Below are 22,293 nucleotides of genomic sequence, written 5' to 3' on the forward strand. Positions count from 1 at the left end.
CATGACTTTTATTCTTAAATTCTTAAGCCCAAACTTTCCCTTTTATCCGACTGATAAATGTGTTCCTGCACTTTTGTGTTTGGATTTCAAGGAATGTTGATTACAGCCTGAAGCCGTTCCACCCCAGCAACACTTGGCTCTTTGATACTGTTTACATGCAATGCTGTAATATATTAATTCCATCAGGAAGATACCGCTTTGTTGCGTGTGCCGCTTGCATCAAACTGCATCTTGCAAACTAAAGCTTTATAATATCCCCACTGTTAAAATGATCGCCCTGTGGTGTCATGTTTCATTTATATGTTGGTGCTTCAAGCTGTTTCACTGCGTGATGCAACTGGACAGAGTCAGATAAGTGAGTGTTATGGTGTCCAAACCGAGCAGTTTGCACACACACAGGTTTGGATACAACCACACACACACACACGTACACACACACTCTGTGGAGAGTACAAGACTCAGGGCTATCTCTCTCACTCTACATAAGAGTCAATGTTGTTCTTCAGCCAGTCAGTCATTCACTCAGCAACGCTGTTCAAACAATCAGTCTCCCTGTCCAAACACGTTAATCCACCTACTTCATCCTTATTCCCATGGACACTGGCTGCCACAGGCATGCGCGCACACACACACACACACACTAGAGTGTCAGCAGCATTAGTGAATCTTCAAACAAATACCCCCTTTTTGCATATTCAAGTGAGCAGCGTATCAGATAACACTGCTGAGACATGACGTGGGGAAAGACGGGTGGATTTTCTCATTGGAAGAAGAAATAAACACGTCTGCTGGGAGATGATCGAGAGCGTGGTTTTGTTTCATGTTTTCTTGCGTTCCCTGAATCAGAGAGAAGATGTGTTGTAGCATGAATATACAATATATTTTACATAAATTAATACTTTGGCAGCTAATATGAAAAGATTTGTCTTTGATTGCTTCCAAACCTGAATTTAGCTGAAAAAACTGAATTTGAAGTCAAGTTGAAGTAATTTTGTAATGATTCAGAACAAATAAACATTTGTAGTTAAACTCAAGCCTAAGATATTGAGTTGAACCAACAACTCTTCAGTCACATTGACAAACATTTATAACATTCAATATTTATTGCAACTAATTAACTTATGTAAAGTGTCAAAGGGTAGGCACTGATTGGGTGAACTAGGCCTTTCTACACTGCAAAAAAATGGTTTAACTTAAAAAAAGTTAGTTTCTGAAATTTAAACTTGACTGAATTTGTAATTTTTTAATGATTCAAAACAAACTTTGCGTCAAATAAACTTGATATTAACTCTGTTGTACTTGAAAAAAACATGTTTACTTAGCTTAAGCTCTTAAGTTGAACCAACAACTCACTTCACTTCACTCTCACAATTAATTAGGAAAAAATGTAATTTTTTTCACATTTTCTCAGTTTGAAAGGTGGGCAGGGACTGAATTCAATACTAACCTTCATCGTGGTTCACAATGTTTTCATTATTGTGAAAACACACAGCAGGTTTTCATCACATTCTTCAAAGTATAAAAGAAGAGCTGAATGTTGTGTGCTTGGAAGTCTGCTGATATCCTGATCATCTTTTGAGTTCACCGGCCTCTGTACAGTACATTCACTCAACTTATCATTTTAAGTCAAAAGACTTCAACTTAGAAGAACTCATGTTTAAATGTTCTGAAGTGTGAAATTGTGAGTAGCGAATATCTAATGTTTAGCAAATAAGCCTTAAAGTCCCTGTTCAGGAAAGAAGGAAATTTTCCTCTAAACACAGTTCAGTCAGGCAGCTCATGTTTTATAATATTTATTGCAGCAGCAGAAAATAGTTTGGCGTCTCGGCTCCGACTTCATCACTCCTCGCAGATTATGTTTACACAGAGACATTGAGGAGTGATGAACACACATCTTGGACTCCCTGTCGGAGCCTGCAGGTGGCTGCTCGAGTGGTGGTGGGGCTGAATGAGCAGGCAGTGACTCTGATGCGGCTGACAGGCAGAGGGAGAGATGGGAGGTTTTAATGGTTTAAATAGACCGCCAGATTGGAAGGGTGCGTTGGGTATGAACTACAGAGTGTGAGGCGTGTTACATGTGATTGTGGTGCAGCTCGACTGCCTGCCTTGACTGCCTGAACCACCTTGCCGGCGTTGCTACATTTGCTGAAAACGTGAAAAGACTGAAAAGTATTCAGTATTGAATTGTGGAGTTAGTCCAGTATACTGTTGTTGATGATTTCTGTTCAGGATTTTTTGTGTGGACCTGAAGCATGGCTCATAACATGCTGGAGCCGTGGTCCCCCAACTCTATATAAGCACCACAAACTGACCCATGAAAAACGCCGCCTTCCCCTCCTCAATGGTCAGTTAAGAAGTACCTCAGTGACTCTCAGTCCTTCAGCTTGCTTCAGCTCCAACAACCCAATACAGAAGAAAAAAAAACATCCTGTCACCATCCTCAGGCTCTGGTGGCTCGAACATGTCTGGACATGTCCAATAAAGCTGCTGGACTGAGCGTCCATTTTTCAGGTCGTTTTCAGGTTGTAGTGCTGCCACAGCAGAGCGGACATGCGTTTCAGAGCAGAGACAACTGCTAATTCTTTCATTTTGAGACCTAATTTTATATACTTAGCATTTTTTGAATAGTTCAAACTTGACTAGGTGATTAATAACACGTTTCTGTGGTGTGACAAACTCAGAACACACATTTATTGTTGCTTTACGTGATCTTTAATAAGTAGGGATGTCCCAATACAACTTTTTCACTTCCGATACGATACCAATATTGCAGCCTTGAGTATTGGCCTATACCGATATCGATCCGATACGATATCAGCACGAATCATACATACTTTTATTACTTATTTTGTAGTGTGGAATGTTAGAAAAGGCTTGATCAAGTGATGTTACTCAAACAGAGAACAATAGTCAGCAACCAGAGTCGCCTATGGATAGAAGTTATGTTAGACTGCTTATTGGAGCTCTTATATCGGAGATTTTAGATGCAGTCCGATAAAATCCGAGACTCCTTTTTTGGCTGATATCGGACCGATATCCGATATCAATATCAGATTGGGACACCCCTATTAATAAGACAGAACTGAAGTTGCAGGAGTGACTAAAAACAAGCAACAAATTTTGATGTTCCTGGTTTAAAGGTCAAAGGTATGCAGTGCAGTCATATCGGCTCAACGTTACTGCCTGCACCATCGAGCATCAGAGCTCTGCGGGCCACGGTAAGATTTACAACAACGTTACTCGTGGGAGGCTTGATACTTTTATGATCGACATCAAAATTTCTCTGCATACCACTCACAATAAATCACAGACCCCCCACTGACAGCTAATTAAAGAACAACACAACTTTTTTTAAACACCTCGTAATTTCCTACTTTACACATTTGGTAGTCAGTTGGAATATGCCATCAAAACAGCCTCACCAATTAGTTTTTAATTGCACCTGAGAGGATCAATGGAAGACTATGCAGGGTAAGCTTTCTCCTTTTTTAATGTTAATAAGACTGCTGCTCTTGATATATGTGTCAGGGAGAGCTGCCAGCCTTCTGCAAAGTCACTTTAATGATTCTCTTACTGTAGGTGGCAGGCACTGCAGAAAACCAAACCACAGCAAAATCTGTTTATACCTACAAGGTCACGCCGCGAGGAACCTCACTGTTCTTTATTGATGAATATCGCCTTAGTTCCTTGGCTCCTTTTTTTTTTTCCCTGACTCACTTATCATTCCATTTTCTTTCCCTCACCTATTTTTTCCTGTTTCTTTCAGGCGGCGTGAAAGCCTTGGCTTTAGAGGTGTGTGGGGGCAGCTGATGTCTGACCAAAGGTGGCTTTTCTCGCGCCGAGGGAGACAAAGATGTGAGCCCACACAGCTACATTGTGAACCAGAGGACTGTGTAATTTCTATCACTCACTGCTCTCTTTTCCCTCAATCCATCCCTTGCCCTGTGCCCCTCCCACGCACTGGTAGGAAATGTAGCCTCAAAGCGTCACCACCCACAACAGAGGCTCAGAGATCACAGTCTGCAACGAAAATACTCCCCCATACAATGATTCCAATTCCCTCACTTCCATGCGAATGTATGCGCAGCGTGTTGAATGTGTGTATCATGCACGGCGAGGTGTTTCATGTCAGCGTCGCTGCGAATCCCAACACTCAAAAGCCTTGTGGTATGGAAATGATTCACCATTAAACAGCTTTACATCTGCATGCACATACAAGCACATACACGTGCCACTACACATGTACACATGCCGCTTTGTAGAATCGGATATGAGATCTAATGTCACCGTATTCCTCGACAGGCCCGTGGCTCTTCCTTTCAAAAACGTCTGGTGGGATGTTGCTGAAGGGCCACAATGGGTTTGGAAACAAAGAGGCGTCAGTATAAATAAAGGCGCTTTAACAGCTCGACTCTATTGAAGGAATGCTCGGCATTGCTTGGAAGAATTTGGGATCACATGTGATCTATGATTCATGAATGGTGTTGATAAATTTATGGATGGCTGTTGGAGCTGTTTTATCTCCTGCAGCAGCAGATGTGCGTAGTATGAATCAGTTGTCCCTGGAGAGTTTCCCCCTTTTGGATTTATCCTGCATGTATCCAGTCTTGGTATTACTGAAAGTCCTTTATGTAGCATCATAGTTCACTGTAAAATTCTCACATACAAAATACGATTCAAATAATGGCCACATGTCAAATAATAGCCATGGCCAGCCCAAAAACAATTACATTAATGTAGATAAAATATACCTTATATATATATATAATATATACTATACAAGTAATATTAGGAATAAAGGCCTGTCTCTCATATAGGCCTGCTTTAAATGCCTCTTCAAACAGAGGAAAATGGAGGGAATTTGTAATGGGGGTAATTGAAACTCCCTTAATTTCTCCAATCAGAAACAAGCCAAATTAATAACACTTACTCTGCACATGGTCAGTAGGATTCTAGGATCATTTCACCGTAGCACTGTTCAACAAAAAAAAAAAAAACAATCAAGCAAACTTTGAGATATGACATAATGACAGTATTTCTCTTCTGGTGTCTTAACTTTAGATGTCTGTGAATTTAAAATCTACATTAATTTTATCTCAAGCTCATTGGTTAAAAATTAACATAGCAACTGACAATTATACATATGAATTCCTCCAATCAGAAACCGACAGATTGGTTTGATTCTTTTTTTTAGTATCTTTTTTTCTTCTGTCTAATGTTTAGATGAAAAAAAAATCAAACCTGTCAATTTTATCTTGAGGTCAGTGGTTAAAACTTAACATGAATAAACTATGCTAATATAGGTGTTGCTAGCTAGCATACAAGATTTTATCATGGCTGCAATAGGCTACTTTGAAAAACATGGCGCAACATAAGCACCTTGTTTGTCTGTGTTGACATACTTTCTCTTTCACTGAATTTAGATAAAAAAATATTTTGGACTCAATTTGAATAATGTAATCTAGTTACCAAATAGTTGTCTTGTCCTCTGCAAAAAGAAAAATAGATGTTTGCTTTTGAATGCACGCTGTGCCTGAAATCTTAAAGAATTTGATTCACATACAAAAGAAATTTTAGAATCTTAAAAATCTCCCACTAAGGGGGCAATTGTAACCTTTGATTTGAGTCTTGTCCTTTTTAGTCAAAATATATCAAATGTCTTCATTGGTGCACATATGTATGTTTCTTGTATCAAAAGATGATTGGTGTATTTCAAGTCATCTGCAATTTATGAAGGAAAATGTAAGAACTGTTACAACTGCCCCCAGGCTCCCCTACTAAACATAAACTTATCTATAGTCCTTGAACTAAATCACATCATTTCTGAAGTTTCTAGTGGCTCAAATGAGAATGAAATCAACTTTCTCCAGAGTATTTTCAAGGCTGAGCAATACAAATTATGCCAAAACTAACAGATGGCTATCTAATATGCATTCATTTCAGATGGCGGTTATGTATGGGAGCCTGAAATATTCAATATTAAAGAGGAATTAATAGTGTTAAATATATAAATTAAGCAATAATATGTGAAATAAATGAATGCATTGTTAAAATACAACTCGTTTACTGAATTATTCTTATCATAATGCGTTGTACATTTTCTTAGCATGTCATTTTTATTTATAGAAATGTCTTCATTCAGGAGTCTGTTTTAATTTGATAATGCCATTATTTCCAATGACACTTTTTAATTCATGTCAAGTTTTATTTCATAATCTCACTTTTCACAATGACACATTATACAATGTTGCATAGTGTCTCTTCACAATGACACAATTTATTTCATAATGTCACTGCCATTAACATCGTCTCTTTACTTTGATGATGAGTAATAAACCGATCCCACAAGCCCGCCTAGCTAGTTAGCCTGCAAGGTAATATGAGCAGCCTTGTTAAACCAAATAAAAGGGGATGTTAGTGTCTGTGCACAGTGCTCTTTTACAGCAGCAGCTAGACAGTTGATTGACTTTTCTACTTTGATATGAATCCTGCTCTAAAAACGGGTGGTAGCTTAACAGTGAGAGAGGAAGGACTTGTCATGCAAAGTAGAATAGTGATGGACAAGCGGACAATCATGTCCCTTCAATAAACATTTAGAAAAAATAGTTTTCTATTAATGAAATTACCCAAATGTGAATCTCATGACATATATGTTATTTGACATCTTTATCGAGAGTGTAAAACCTTAAAGTATATTTAAATATAAGAAGTAAGTTAATCCTGAAAAAATAAGCTCGTTCCCATGAATATAACATAACTCAAAGATGACTACTTTATACTTATATTTGCAGAGCATTTTAAGTGTTGCTATTATGATTCCAGTTTGTTCCACTGATTCATTTTCTTTAAAGGGATAGTTCACCTAAAAATTAAACTTCTGCAATTATCTGCTCACCTTCATGCAAATTGAGGATTGGGTTTATTTTGTTAGTCCGCAAAACACTGCCGGAGTTTCACAGGAAAAGAGCGCTGCAGAATCTTTCCAAACAATGGAAGTGAATGGTGATCAGTTTTCAAACAAATAAAAATACTGGACAAAAACAACATAAAATACCTCCATACTGCTTGCCTGGCATAATCTAAGTCTCCTAAAGCCCCGACATGCGGTTTGCACACCGTCACAACACACACACATAATTCAGACAGTGTGCATGAACAGGTGAATGTGGCTCGAAGCAAAGGATCAGCAGTGAGAGAATCAGGATAAAAGCTGGTGTAAATAACAATTTGTTCGTCAATTTGCCATGTTGGGGCTTTGGGAGACTTCAGTAGTAGTCTGAAGGCATTTTATTCACTTTTTAAAAAATGTTTTTATTCATGTGATGATTTATTTTATACAAATGCATTTAAAAAAAATACTTACACACATGGAAATCAATAATTGATGTCATTTTGAAATGTTAGTGTTTTGACAGTAGTGTGCTTTCATGTCTGTAAATCCTTTGGACAGAAATGAGCAACAGTCCATGTAGTGTGTCTCAGACGTGAAAAATAACTGAGCCCATTCATCTCTCAAATGTGCTTCTCTTAAACTACGCCACATATAACATGGTCCAACAATCAATATGGAACGCACATAAAATGTATTGATTACACTCACAGACTGTAATATCAAAAGAACGCTGTCTGTTTTATAACCAGTGGTATATAATGGCCTCTCCTGCCAGCTACTTCATTGGACTTACATCTGACCTCTTACTCAAACATCAGCATTAGTGCAGCAGATATTACCAGTCTGAACTCCACATAGACAAAAATAAACTAGACTGTGAAAAATCATACAGGATTTTTTTTTTCTGAATGTATCTTTGAATGCATCTTTTCTCATTAACTGAATGTAACAATACAAGGTCACTATCATGGAGGTGGCAGGTTCAAAATGAATAAAATTTGGAGTGTAAAAAGAAAACATTGGTGTGCAACGTTTGCAGCTCAAACGGTACATAAATGTGTCTTCTTAGTCAACTTATTGACAGGTTGAATGTTAGCTAGAAATATAAAGTTAACTTCTTAGCTATGTATAGACTTGGATTTTGTTTTAACTTTAGAGCCATTAGGCTACAAGGATAAATTATAATTTACAATTTAAGACTTGAGATTTGCTTGTGACTTGCACATGTGTGATTTACTTCCACTTCCGCTGCTAGCTGACCAATAGTTAAGCCCGGCTGTCCTCTTTAAGATAAAACAGTTGTAGCTCTGTTCGAAATCAACCCAGAGGAAATCTCGTCTGTGTCTGGCCTGTGCCTCCTAGACATAAATAAGCTCAAACTAAGACCAGTATGACACTCTGACTTCTTAAATTCGGCTTCTGAGAAATAGCCTGTCTCGTCTCAGCCTGAGACTAAATTGAAGATCTTAGAATAATCTGTTTTTGTCTCACTGCACTGACCTTAAATTTGTCTTAAATAATCAGCTCTTGAGATAACAGCACGGTCTAATAGAAAGCCTGATTGTTTTAAATCTTAAATTTGTCTCAGTAGTCAAATTAAAGTCTTGTTGCTCATCATGAGGAACATTTGAGAAGCCATGAGCCCACAAAAGATCTTTTTTTGCTCTTTTTTTTCTCCCAAGAAAGGGTTTAGGAGAAACAGATGACAATTCAGTAAACTTAAAATAAGAATTTCATTTATTTCTCATATAACTAGGAAAAGACAACTGTATGAAATAAAATTTTACTCTAGGAAGAACTTGAACAAAATGTTCTTTCTGAACTGCATATGTGCCATAAAAAATGAAAAGCCTGAGAAACAGCAACAGTAATTAAAGAAGTCAGGGTTTAGCTAACAGTCAACACACAGCAGCTTACATAAAGCCTTGTTAGCCTGCCTTTAGGCGCTTTAAAATTTGATTTAACAAAATCTGTGAATAGATAAAAAATAATATAACAGATGGTTTCTCAGCCGTCTGTTAAATACTCGATTAAGAAAATGACATTGCAGTGGCAGATTTAAATCAATGGCTGGGAGAAGGATTAATAGTGTTTGACTGTTTTGCAAGTTGGTGTGTGATTAAATTTGACAGATAAAGTTAAAACATGCTTTTGTTGTGAATGTGAATAGCTGAAAAGTTTTGCAGTCACTTCATAATATAAAGTAAACCACACAGTATAAATAGGGTTGAAGGCAGTGGTGGAAAAAGTTCTCAGACTATAGATTTATGTTTTATTTCATTCTGTCCTTGTGAGATTTATTGTAAAAGAAAAGAGAGAGAAAAAGATATGAAATAATGTGATCACAGAAACTGTACTGAAGGTAAAGCTTTGGTCAAATGCAGAGGACAAGAATCCTGGGGACACGGTTGTGTTTATTATTAAATGATAACTCTTGTTTAAGTAAGATCATACACTGACACACAGTTCTTTAGATGTGCTGTTGCTTTGTGGGATACACACTGGTCTCTACTTCACTGGTGCAGCGTCCTACTTTGCTCCTGCACTGATGACTCGAGCCATCAGAGAGCGGCAGAAAAGGGAGGAGTTGATCTCTGTCCACAACCAGAGGCAGAGAGTGAAGTAACATCTGGACTCACAGACACCATGTAACCATCTCCACCTCCTAATCCAGCGCTCTTCAACGACACCATCCCATCATCCCAACCTACAAGGCCCAGTGGACGCAGACTGATGTCCAGACTGATCGTAAACCCAGTTCAGACCAAAGACGTGCAACAGGATAAAATTTTGCAACTACTGTAGTTTGGAACATCGTGAAAACCAGTCAGTTTACTCTAATACTTCTAGAGAAGACGGTGTATCATCTGCAGAGCAACAACTCCCTGTAGTGAGTCTGAACTGGTTTTTATTCTCAACACCTGCTCAGGTTTCCTACAGTTTCCTCCAGCTCTCACTGACGAATAAATTATATATGAAATGCATTCCTGACATCCTCTTTTTTTCCTTTTCATAAATGCCTATAAGTTTGTGTTTTAGTGAAAAAAAAAACAGAAGGCAGACACACTGTTGATATTTGCTGAAATGCGTGGTTTAAGAAGTTACAGTAATAATGAGTAAAATAGAAATAATCATAATATGCTGTTGATATAAATAGATAGACAGTAGGTGGTGTTTTTCACACAGGATTCCATGTTAAAGGACTACAATATGCCTACACTGATTTTTGAAAAGAAAAAGAAAAAAATATATCCATATATTTACATTGCTGTGGCACATTTTATTGTTTTTACTTTGTATGCTGTTGGATAGTTGAATCTATAGCACAGTATCATCTTTTTAATTGTGTGAGGTATAATGTACAGTGAGTGGATGATTATTGTGAAATAAACCCCGGCAGGGTGGTGGTCTTGAATCACCTAAAAGGAGTTTATTTCTGAATAATGACCCGATCACTTACATTATCCTGTTTATTACACAGCTGCCTACTTAAAAAAAATCAATCAATACTTTGTCACAAAATATTAATCTAAATATAATTTTATTGATTTAAAAATATTTTTGCTTCTCTAGAGTCTATGATCATGACTGTGTCCATAGCAACAGCCTGTTATTCATAGCAACAGTTTGCCTTAATAACAGAATACTGTAATTGACCAATCAGAATCAAGTATTTAACAAAGCCATGTGATAAAAAATCTTGATCTGTAAAGTAAGTAATAAGTCCAACTGTCAGATCAATATAAAGTATTACGTATTTAATTTTCAATAGTATTCAGTAAAGTACAGTAATATCATACTCCTGTGTCTGTCACACATGAGTAAGTGCTGGAATTTAAAATGATAAAACAAATGAGTTTCTGGGTTTGTACAATTATCTAATGTTGATGTTTTCTCCTAGCAAATGAGTTGATAAAAATACATTACAGCTGAATGTTATTATGGTAAAATCTTTGGTTTATGTTCTAGTAAGAGCTCACAGAGCCACACAAGATGATTGCCAGCAGTGTCACCACTTTATTTTGCCTCCTTAACTGATGATATTGAATATTATCAAAAGCAGAAAGAAATTACAACAGTTCATGTGGCACTTGTACAATTAAATGTAGAAAAACTGTCATAATAAAAGCAGAGTGGGAGAATTACATCATTATTACATCACATTATCCACCTTGGAGACAGGAGGATTAAACCTTTTAGGGAGACGCAGGATTACATTTCAGATTAAAAATCCACACAATAGCTAGTCCACAAATCTTATGTCTTCTTTTGTCACTTTCCACCCTCATGTTATTTCCATGTATGTACAAAGATTGAGACGGCCTCAGTTGTCAATCATCCAATCAGACAACTGCTGAGATTGAAACTGCTTAATGCATCATCAGCCAGACAGTAGGAATAAATTGCATCCTGGAGCTGGGTATCTACTAGATATCATGAATTAGTTTTACTTTTCCTGCAAAGCCTTGATTAAAAGCATCAAATTTGACTTTTCTAAAATTTTCACTAAATATTTCAATATTTTTTTCTTTTTTTACCCATAGCCTTTAGAATTTCTGCTTACTATTTAATCTATATGGATGCTGTTGGATATATTGACATTTATTCTATTCATTCAAACATTCATGTCTTGTGACAGTTGTGACATTTAGTGTAGTGTGGCTAGCAGGTTATGTAAGGGTATGAGAATATTTAAGATTTATTTTGATTTATTGTGATTTCTTTCAACTCTATTGTCTGTATGATGATGCATTAACCAGTTTGAGGTGTTTATCAAACTCAGCAGTCCTCTGATTCGATGACTGAAAACTGAGTCAGTCTCTATGTTTGTAGATATATGGAAATGTTCGGATGCTTCCAGCATAACTGATGAAGGCTGGTTAGACCGAAACATCAATATTTAATAAATATGTCATATGTATATGTGTTGCATTTTCCTCCAATGCACCTGTCACACATTCAGGCGTGCAGATTTTTTTCCTCAATATTTTTGAGGATCACCCTCTTGTTATATAAAATTCAGAATATTTGTTCTTTGCTCGGTGTCTTTGCACTGCCTTAAAAGGACAGAATCATTATCTGTTTTCACTAGAGGTCCAGGGGCAAAAAATTCTCTAAAGTCAAAAGAGTAATATATCAAAAAAAAAAAAAAAATTGGTCTTGTGTTTTCATCAACCTATAAATGAGGACATGACATAGTTTCTATTAATTTATTGCATTTATATACTTATTATCAAGAGGAAAGACTTCCCGTAGGCTTACAACAATGACCATTAAATGACATGCAGTAATATTGAGGAGGCGAGATCGACCCTGTAGCTAAAATCTTTTACTTCATTATTATATGTAGTAATTTGGGTGCCAAAACATTGTAAGAATCCAATGAAATGTAGTGTGTGAAAGGCACAAAGCAAGGAGGCATCACTATGAGGCTTTTACTTTGAAGTAACTTTAGGAAATTAGTTCATCACCAAGATCAACCAATGAAGAGAAAGCTTGTCTCTCAAGACAAAAGGTATTCTAAATCAAGATGTATAGTGGGAGGGAGGACTGGACTTCTTTACAGCTCTGACAAAGCACGGCGATGCCAAGTGGATTGTAAAACAGCGCAGCACCTTTCTGTTGAGCGATGCAAATGTAATTCCAAATGACAGCAACGCCTACGTTATGTAGGAGCTAACAGTGCTCAGACAGTTTAGGCACACCCTCCTCTTTAAGTGATGAGGAAAACTGCACGGAAACAATGTGTGTGCTGCAGACTGGGATACGACCATATGACAGGAAAAGTGAGGAGTTGAAATAAGAGCCTGTAAAACTGGAAAGAAAATGAAATGCATTTTTAATTTACTGGAGGCCCAGGGTTGAAGTAAATGCTGTTTTTTACAGTCCATGTAAATCATTTTACTCACCAATATAAATTCTTTATGTATTCAATTATACTTCGATTCATCAGATAGCCCATCGGTGACATTTGTCCTCTTTGGGTTTTAAGGTTTGTAAGATTGGGTCTTTGGTTTAAAGGGTGCTGAGCAGAGACTGTACATCATAGTGCTTGGTTTCATATGTGAAATGACTTATATAGATATTTTACATGTTAGTTATATTGCATTGTGAATACATAGCCATCTTTTGGCTCTTACAGCACAGGAACTATCTGTTTCTCCTATCAAAGATGAAAAATGAATCTAAGAATCTTCAGTTCAGTTCATTTTTATATAGCGGCAAATTGTAACAGAAAATATCTGAGCGCACTTTTCAAATTTAGCAGGTCTAGACCTTGCTCTTTATAATAAGATTTGCAGAGACCTAATGGTTCCTACCACAAACAAATACATAAATAAAAACATGTTTCCACCTACTTCTAGTCCCAGGAACGACTTTTCAAGAAACTAAAAGGTTCCCTCAACCTGTTGTTGTTGTGTTTCCATGGTCTAAAGACCCACTAAGATTAGACAAGTTAATCCACTGACACACCAAGTACACTGCTACTGTACAGGTTAGCATCAGCAGGTGGTGTTAGCATGTGGGTGACGTTAGCTTTCGTCCTCAGCATAAATGCTCAACAATGTCTGGACTTTGTCGTTGGTCCATCTGTCCCATGCTGTCTTCTATAAAACTACGTTGACATGTCGAAGAACTGAACAAAAAAACAAAAGGATTGTTAAAATAAAATCCTGTGAGTATTCAACCAGTCAGAAATGTTCACAATATGGTAGCAATAGGCCCGTTTTTTTATATATAAACATGCAGTTCTGATATGTGCACTATTATAATGCTGTTGCCTTTTTTTAAAAAATCCTTTTTCATTCTGACAGAGGATGGGATGGAAGTAATATGTCCAGGACTGTGACGGGACCGGAGTATGTTTGTGAGAGCTGGATGGGACAGGAGTGAAAACCTCGTTAATTGGTTAATTTTGGTGATAGATCTCAGTTCCTGCAGCGGCTTCATAGTTAAAACTGTGGTAACTCATACCTCCTGTTACATTTCATTAGATTTCTTACAACCTTTTGGCGCTCAAATTACTGAATGTAATAATAAATGATTTTAGATACAAGGTTGATCTTACGTCCTGAACATTACCACACATTATTTAATGGTATTTTTATAGTATAACAGCAAATCCTTTCTCACGATAACCAGTATAGAAATGCAGTAAATTTAGATGCTGATATGTAGTCTCTGTTTTCAGGATGGTAAAAGCACAAGGCCAAGTATTTATATGCAATGTATTACTCTTTTGATTTTAGAATAATATTCGAGGCCTCTGCGCTCTTCAGCCAGATAATGATTTTTCTCTGTGTAAAGATACCTAGCAACGGAGAAGAATACTAGAATACTAGTCAGTATTTTGTAAGAAAGGGCCAGAAATTGTAAAAGAAAATATATAATACTTGTAGAGTAGCTATTGTGTGTGCTTTTCACAATCTGAAATATTGAACGTTTGATTCTCCGGTTTCCAGGGGGGATAATATAATGGTGATGTTATTCTCCCACTTTAATAGTACAGTTCATCCTCATTCAGTTTTACAGATTCCATGTGAATCAGTGTAACTTCTTACTTCCTGATAATACTCATTATCATGTGGTAACATTATGCTGGAAATCCCTGACATATGGATATGAATATTAATGTCGTTTTTTTTCTGAATACAGTTAAAATCTTTGCAGATAGTTGTGCTGACCCTGGTTCGTGTCATTCATGAATTAACGGTGAATTCTTGGTAGGAACTTAGATTCTTGTCAACGGATAGAATGATGTTTTATTTCACATGATGGGAAATAATTATGACTTAACAAAGCGTGGGTAGGAACGAGTTTGAATTATCTGTCATTTCTCATTACTGTTGTCATTCTCAGGTTACTGTTCTTTATTTAGGTGCGCAGAAATTACAATAATTAGCGGTCAGTTCTTAGTTTATATTACGGCTGAATTCCACCAGGCACGGCTATGTCGCATTATGGCTGTGCCACGGCAGCCGGAGCCACTCACAGCCATTCTACACAATGCTTGTGATTCCACAAGCAGCATGAGTCCCAGAATCGGTTGTCCACTTCACGTCTATTAGCAAATTGAGCAGGCAGGAAGTCAGACAGAAAAAGTAGACATAATCTGGTCAGTTTTCAAAATAAAAGACCCTGTGCAGACTCACAATCATAAAGACTGAAAATTAATTATTTAAGAATGTACTGTACTTAACCATGGTAGAAGCAAGGACAGGCGGCTCTGGTACTGAAACTTTTCTGAAACGCTGCTGGCGGGGTCTGCTGACGGCTGCAGGCGAGTGTCACATGATGCAGCTGTAATGTGTTTAAATTAACCATTCCTCCAGAGGAAAATATCAACATTGGACGACTGTACAACATTTGTTTAACATCTAAGTAGATACTATTTGCACCCAGGGTGAAAAAGCCAATGTCACTATTTGCACATGGGCTGGAAGAGCCAATGTGTTTATTTACACCCTGGCGTAAACAGCATGGCAAACCAAAGCACCCAGGCTGTGTAGCCAACAATAATATTTGCACACAGGGTGTAAATAGCCATTGTGGCTGTTTACACCTCAATGGCAGCGACAAACCCTGATATTTTCCTGCTTAAGGAAAACATCCTTACCAAGTTGTAATGTTTCCTAAACCTAACCAAGTACTTTTGTTGCCTAATCCTAACCAAACTGGAACTGAAAACTGAAAATAATAATTTAAAACATGTAACTAATAAGTCTACAAATGTAGTTAATACTAACTTATAATTTCACACTAGACTCAGATCCTACTTGAGCTGGATTTGACTCAAGACTCCCGTGGCTGACCCAATCACCCACCACAGCCTCTTATCAATATCAAACTTGTCTCTATTCATATCTAGACTAAAGGGTTCAGGCGTGAAGCTGAATAGCTGCCATGTGCCTGTTTACACCTGGGTGTAAATAGACACTCACTTAAATTTGTGGAAAATTTAAAGTAAATAAAATTAATGTTTTAAATAAAAAGGGAAATTTATTGTGATTATTAATTAAAAGGAAGTAATCCACATTTTGAAAGTGATTGTACTCAATCAATAGCAAGCAGATGAGCCAAAAATGAAAGGTCTGGTTCAAAAAACAACTTCAAATGTCAAGTTAACCCTGAAAGACTGTGTGATCTCCTGTGGAAGCGGTTTCATCATACCGTACCTATTCTTATTCCACGCAGACAATGAGGATGTCATGACAAAAACAAGCAGCCCAGCAGCAGCAGCAGAGGTTTGTCTTTTATTACTAGTATGGATTAGACTTTCCTATAAACACCATGCAGCATGACGCACTTTCACTTGATGGGAAGATCAGAGCTAGGGGCAGAATAGTCAAATGAAAAAAGAAAAAAGGATATGAGTGACGACTTTATTGTTTGAAATGTTTATTTATCTGTCGGGGAACACAATGTGAATGTAAAAGAATTGATTTTCTGCATTCTGTGGAAGTATTAGTAATGTTATTTTAAATTGAAATTCAGGCAAACAAAAAGTCATAAAAGCTGTTGTTTGAGTACAAGTACAAGTACAAAAGTGAAATTTTAATTTCAGTTTGCTTTCAGGAAAGAGAGAATGATGGTGTGTCAGACGTACTTTGCGTGACGTCTTAAGCTGGAGCAGATACTCAACAACATTTATTTGAGTTTCAGTTATACGTTACTTTCCTGATTATGATTTTATGTACAAAAAACATATGGTCACTTTGTAGAAGTATGAGTGATGTGATTTTAACATAATGTTCAAGCAAATAAATTGTAATAAAGTCTGTGTTGACTTGGCCACTACTTTTATAATAAAATAATATTCTTTATAACCAAATATTTGTAGGATCTGGAAATGTTGTTTGAAGTAATGAATAATGTACAGTCAGCTGATTATTATTGCGAAATAAACACACAGTATGAACATTATCCAGCTTTTTACATGGCTACCTACGTAAAAATCAATAATGTGACACAAAACATTACAATAAAAATTATTTATTGTTCCTCCAGAGTCTATGATAAGAACTGTGTCCAGAGCAACGGTCTGTCTCCAGAAATAACAGATGCTGTAACTGACTCTTCACTCAGAAGAGACTGAGGACAATCTCCCAGCTTTTATTGTTAAAACTGAATAGACACAATTTGAGTTTTCTTCTTTTTTAAGTACCCCTCCCACCATGTTTTAAACAATATAAAATGCTCTTCAAAAGGTAATAACTTGTGCCTGATATGTTTGTTTTTTGCTAAATACGTTCAAATACCTTGTTAAAGTGGCTTACATTTAGCTCTACACCTTACCACCTTTTAATATTCGAGGATTTAATGAATATGCAAATAGTCCCCTCCCTCTTCACACAGAACCAGTCCAAAGCCTTCATATAGAGAGAGCTCTGATCGTCTGATATTGTGAGACTTCACTTTGCTGAATTTTAGATGATGTATGTAATATATTCAACAAAAACAAATGGCTGTCTTTACCTTCTCATTGAGGACGATGTCCACTTTGCTTCAATGTGCACATCTGAGTTCATCTGCCTCCATCAGGTCTTCAGGTATGTGAACACATCTGTATCACCACTGTTCTCTGACAGTATGAAGAATCTAACTGACACTTATAATCCGATTCCCATGTATGTATTTACTTTAGCAAACAAATATAAAAGTTGTGTACATTATGGACATTAGTGCTAAACAGATGTTTGAAATATCGCCTTGTAATACAGTGTAAACAACAAATGTTGGTCTTTGCATCTGTGTAAATCAATTTTAATCACACATCGAGCTGCAAAACAGCTTATACAATCACTTTTAACCTTTATCTCCCTGATTAAAATCTATCACTTCAATATGTTTTTACTTTCTTAATCAAGTATAAATGAAGTTACAGATGGTTTAGAAACCATCTGTAATTTTTATTATGTTTAATCTATTTGCAGATTGTTTGCATCATTTTTTGCAACTTAAGAAGCCTTCCTTAAATATCAGATATAATTTTTCATTTAATTTCAGGACTCAAGGTGTGCTGCTCATTTACAAATAAGATACTCGCAGTGGACCATAATTCCTCATTAATTCAGCTAAAGGTTTATAAATTTTAATTATGGTGAAGTGTTATTATGCCGCATAATTTGCTTGATAAAAGCAAAGACAGTGCATAATGTGGTAACACAAATCGGCAGATCTGTCGTCTCCACCCTGTTTCTGACTAAAAGAGGCTGACGGCTAAAATAGTTCATAAAGAGGTAAAGCCAACAAAGAAAATAGTCCCTCCGTTAACACCAAAAAACTCTGCTGTTTCCGAGCCAATGAAGCCCCCAGTTACTCCGTCATGTGCCTGTCTGAAGAGAGCAGTTTGGATGCTTTTTTTATTTTTTTAAAGTTTGGACATGAGACAGCCAGCAGCAATGTGGAGCCAATAACTGCAGTAGAAAAAGAAGTGCTGACTAATGCCAGGCAGCTACGACCCAGGACGAGGTCACGCCGATCATTTTGAGAGACAGGAGTCCGGGCGAGGACAAAAGACCTCTGTGGGCCTTACGGCCAGATATCTGTGGTGATTACAGATGGCTGCTCAGACTCTCTATCTCTTTTTTAATACTCTTCATTTTGCCCTTTCTCATTTTAATTTTTCTCATTTTCTCCGTGCTCTCCCTCACAGACTCTCTTTTCTCCCTCCCACACTCTCTCTATCTCTCCGTCTGGCCCCTGGACAGCTAACATCATCAACATCCAATAAAAGATAATTCCTATCTTACAAACGGTCCAGATGAGGACCCGAGGTTCAGCACGCTCCTGTCAGAAGCTGATTAAATGGAGTCTGAAGCAGCTTCAAACCCTGCTTTATTCAAATGTTGCTTTAAATGAAACCAATATTTGAACTCTGTCTAGGGTCTTTCACGCGTTTTAAATGTGAACTCAATTTGAATTTTTCGTTCATCTGTGATTATTGATTTAAACACAGTACTCAACACTTTCAAAGTGATTGTACACTCGACAAAAAATATAAACACAACACTTGTTTATGTTCCATTTTTCATGAAATTTTGTTCACAAAGTTGTTAAAATCCAAGTGTAACACTGGTTCCAGATAAAGGGGGACATCAAAACTTAAGTTACTATAGTTACAGGGACGCTATGTGTTTCTGTTGACTTGATCGTTGTGTAAACTTTACTCAGGTAGCTCAGTTGGCCGTGGGTTTGACTCCCACCTGTGGCCCTTCGCTGTGCGCCGTCCCCCCACTCTCCCAATTTTCTGTCATATCTTCAGCTGTCTTATCAATTAAAGGCATAAAAGCCTCAAAAATATTTTAAAAAAATAATAAATAGGCCTTCTGTGCACATGGGACACCGTCTGAACCTTTACTTTACCTTTACTTTACTTGGCATACACTCACACCAACATCAAAACATGTTTTGTGTGTGGAGTTTTTCCCCACTTTGCTCTTCAATTTTACATCTATCCTATAACAAAATGAAATGTTCATAAAAAAAATACAACACCAAAAATGTGATTGTCGAACCTCCCCTGGAGCGAAGTCGTGTCTTAGAAATAATTTTAAAATCATCATCATACATCAGTATTCATCCTACCTGCATTTGTGAGACAGTACTATAGTTTAACTCAGCTGGATGTCAGAAGATGAATTGTCTTCATAGTCTGAGCAGTAAATACGTGTGAAAGCACATACAATAACACTACGTCATTCTAAACTGGATGCCCCCCCCATTTCAAAACTCATTTCAGCACCACTGGATAGTGCACACTTCTCCTTTGTCAAGATAATCCATTAATTTCTTAAAGGGATAGTTCAGCCCAAAATCAAAAATGCATATTTCCCTCCCTGGCTTGTAGTGATATTTATCCATCTAGATGTCTTTAGTGTGAGTAGCAGAGTTTTGCAAATCGACTGTAGCGATGTCTGCCTTCTCCCCATTATAATGCAGCTAAATGGCACTCAGCTTGCGGAGCTCAAAGCACAAAAAAATGCATTAGAAAAATTCAAAACCAGTGTCTCTTTCCAAAGATCATGACCCAGTTATTCAGGATAATCCACAGACCTTGTTATGAGCAGTTTCATGCCAGATTACATGTAGTATTCTTACTACTTTCTTACATGTAGTAACTGGGTTTTATAGAAAGAGGCATTGATGTTGAGTTTCTAATTTGAACACCACAAGCCCAGTGACATTTAGTTCCATTATACTGGAGAGAAAGCGCACATCTCTGCAGCAGATATCTCAAAACTCTGCCACTGACTCTGAAAAATCTAGATAGATAAATAGCACTATAGGCAGGGGAAAATATGTATTTTGACTCTGGGATGAATTGTCCCTTTAAGAACTTGGTAATGATGCAATCTTATCAGCTTCCTGTATAAAATTTTATTTGCTCGACTGTGTATTATCTTAAGAGGCATGATTGTTGTAGATGCTGCTTTTGATCAGAAGGTTACACTATAATTTTAATGTGAAGTCCATAGAGTGCATGAAATCTAAGGCTGGGATACCAAAACCAATATCTAATCTTTAAATTAAACTCCTTAGCTTCTATTGAGGATCGAGCCCTGAAAGACAAGCAAACTGACACAGATTTCTAAACACTGAGGTTAAGTCAAACCATGTAACTGTATCAGAAAGCCTTTTCTTAACTTGTGGTTAATGTTGAAATGGTCGCAGGTTGGTTAGGTTTAGGCAACAAAACCACTTAGTTACATTTAATGTTTTGGGTTAAAATAAGTTACAGTATGTATAATACATAAATAAAGCAAGTCGAAAGATGAAAGTCGCGAGGCAAGTCATGTGATGCACGTAAATTTATACCTTAAAACTTTTTACATTGTTTTAGTCTCACACAGGACATGAACCCTGGCATCCTGGGTTAAAGTCTTGTGTTTATTTGAGTCATCCATCACTACCACCTCCTTCATATGTGGATTTACACTGGGTTTACATTCAAGTAATTTGAAAGCCCGGTGTGTCTCATACAACCATTAATGGGCACCTTGTGCGTCGCAAAACATCAGCATTTTATGACCTGGGAATGACAGCAGCCTGTATGTTCCATTTCTGCCATATTTCTACCAATAAACTCCCCTAGATCTTCAGCACTGGAGCATTAAATAAAAGTTGAGCAGGAAAAATTTATTTAAAAAAAAAAACAAAAACAAAAAAACTTGAAATTCAAATGTCAGAGTAACCCTGAAAGAGTTTCATTATGTCATACCAGATAGTCCACATAATGAGGATGTCATGACAAAAACAAGCAGGCCAGCAAAGTGAGTTTTACCTTTTATTACTAGTATGGATTAGACCTTCCAATAAACACCATGCAGCATGAAGCACTTTCATTTGATGGGAAGATCAGAGCTAGGGGCAGAATAGTAAAAAAGACAAAAGAAGAAAAGACATCAGTGACGACTTTATTGTTTGAAATGTTTATGTACCTGTCTGGAAACACAATGGGAATGTGAAACAATTGATTTTCTGTGCTTTGTGGAGGTACAAGGGACATGATTTTAAATTAAAATTAAAGCAAACAAAAAGTCATAAAAGCTGTGGTTTGATAGAATGAAGAACAAAAGTGAGTTTTTTTAATTTCAGCTGGCTTTCAGGAAAGAGATAATAATTATATGCCAGAATCACATTTGTACTTTGTATTTTCCATAACGCCTAGAGCTGGAGCAATCACTCTACTGCATTCTGTTATTGTCCAGATTATGATTTTATATACAAAACATAAAGCGTGAACTATCCAACAGTATATAAAGTAATAAAGAATCATCAGTATGATACAAATGCCTTTACTATTTAATGTTTAAGTACATTTTGCTGATAATACTTGTGTACAAACTGTGCTTTTATTGAATTTTATTCAGAGGATTTATTACCAGTAATGGAGTTTGTTTTACTTAAGGAAAGGTTCTAAATATTTCTTCCGGCACTTGCTGAAAGTAAGTGAGTAAAACCATTTTCATAATGAATTCTTTGTCTCACATGAAAATAGACTGAATATTCTTTTGGGTTCTGTCAAGACAAACAAAGATGCCAACTTAAGTTTTGGTTTTAAGTTATGCAATGAATATTTTCCCCTATTTTTCCTTTTGTAGTATTTTGTAATGGGTAATTAATCAAGGAAACAAACAATACAACACAATAAAAGATAATGAAAATAATCATTAGGTGTAGCACTAATTATCTTTACTTTTATATACTGTCTGTTCCAGTCTAAACAGCATGTTTATTTTGTATAGGGAAAAGTGTTTGTTTATTGCCTAAGCTATTTTGCAAAGCCCGTCCCAAGATGGGAATTTAAAAAAACATAAAACTCAACAGCAAATACACAAGGAATAGTACAAACTCAATAAATAGGCACATTCAGAACACAATACTCAGAACTGTACAAC

Source organism: Lutjanus erythropterus, chromosome 15 (assembly GCF_056507025.1).
Source record: "Lutjanus erythropterus isolate fLutEry1 chromosome 15, fLutEry1.hap2, whole genome shotgun sequence".
Classification (NCBI taxonomy): domain Eukaryota; kingdom Metazoa; phylum Chordata; class Actinopteri; order Lutjaniformes; family Lutjanidae; genus Lutjanus; species Lutjanus erythropterus.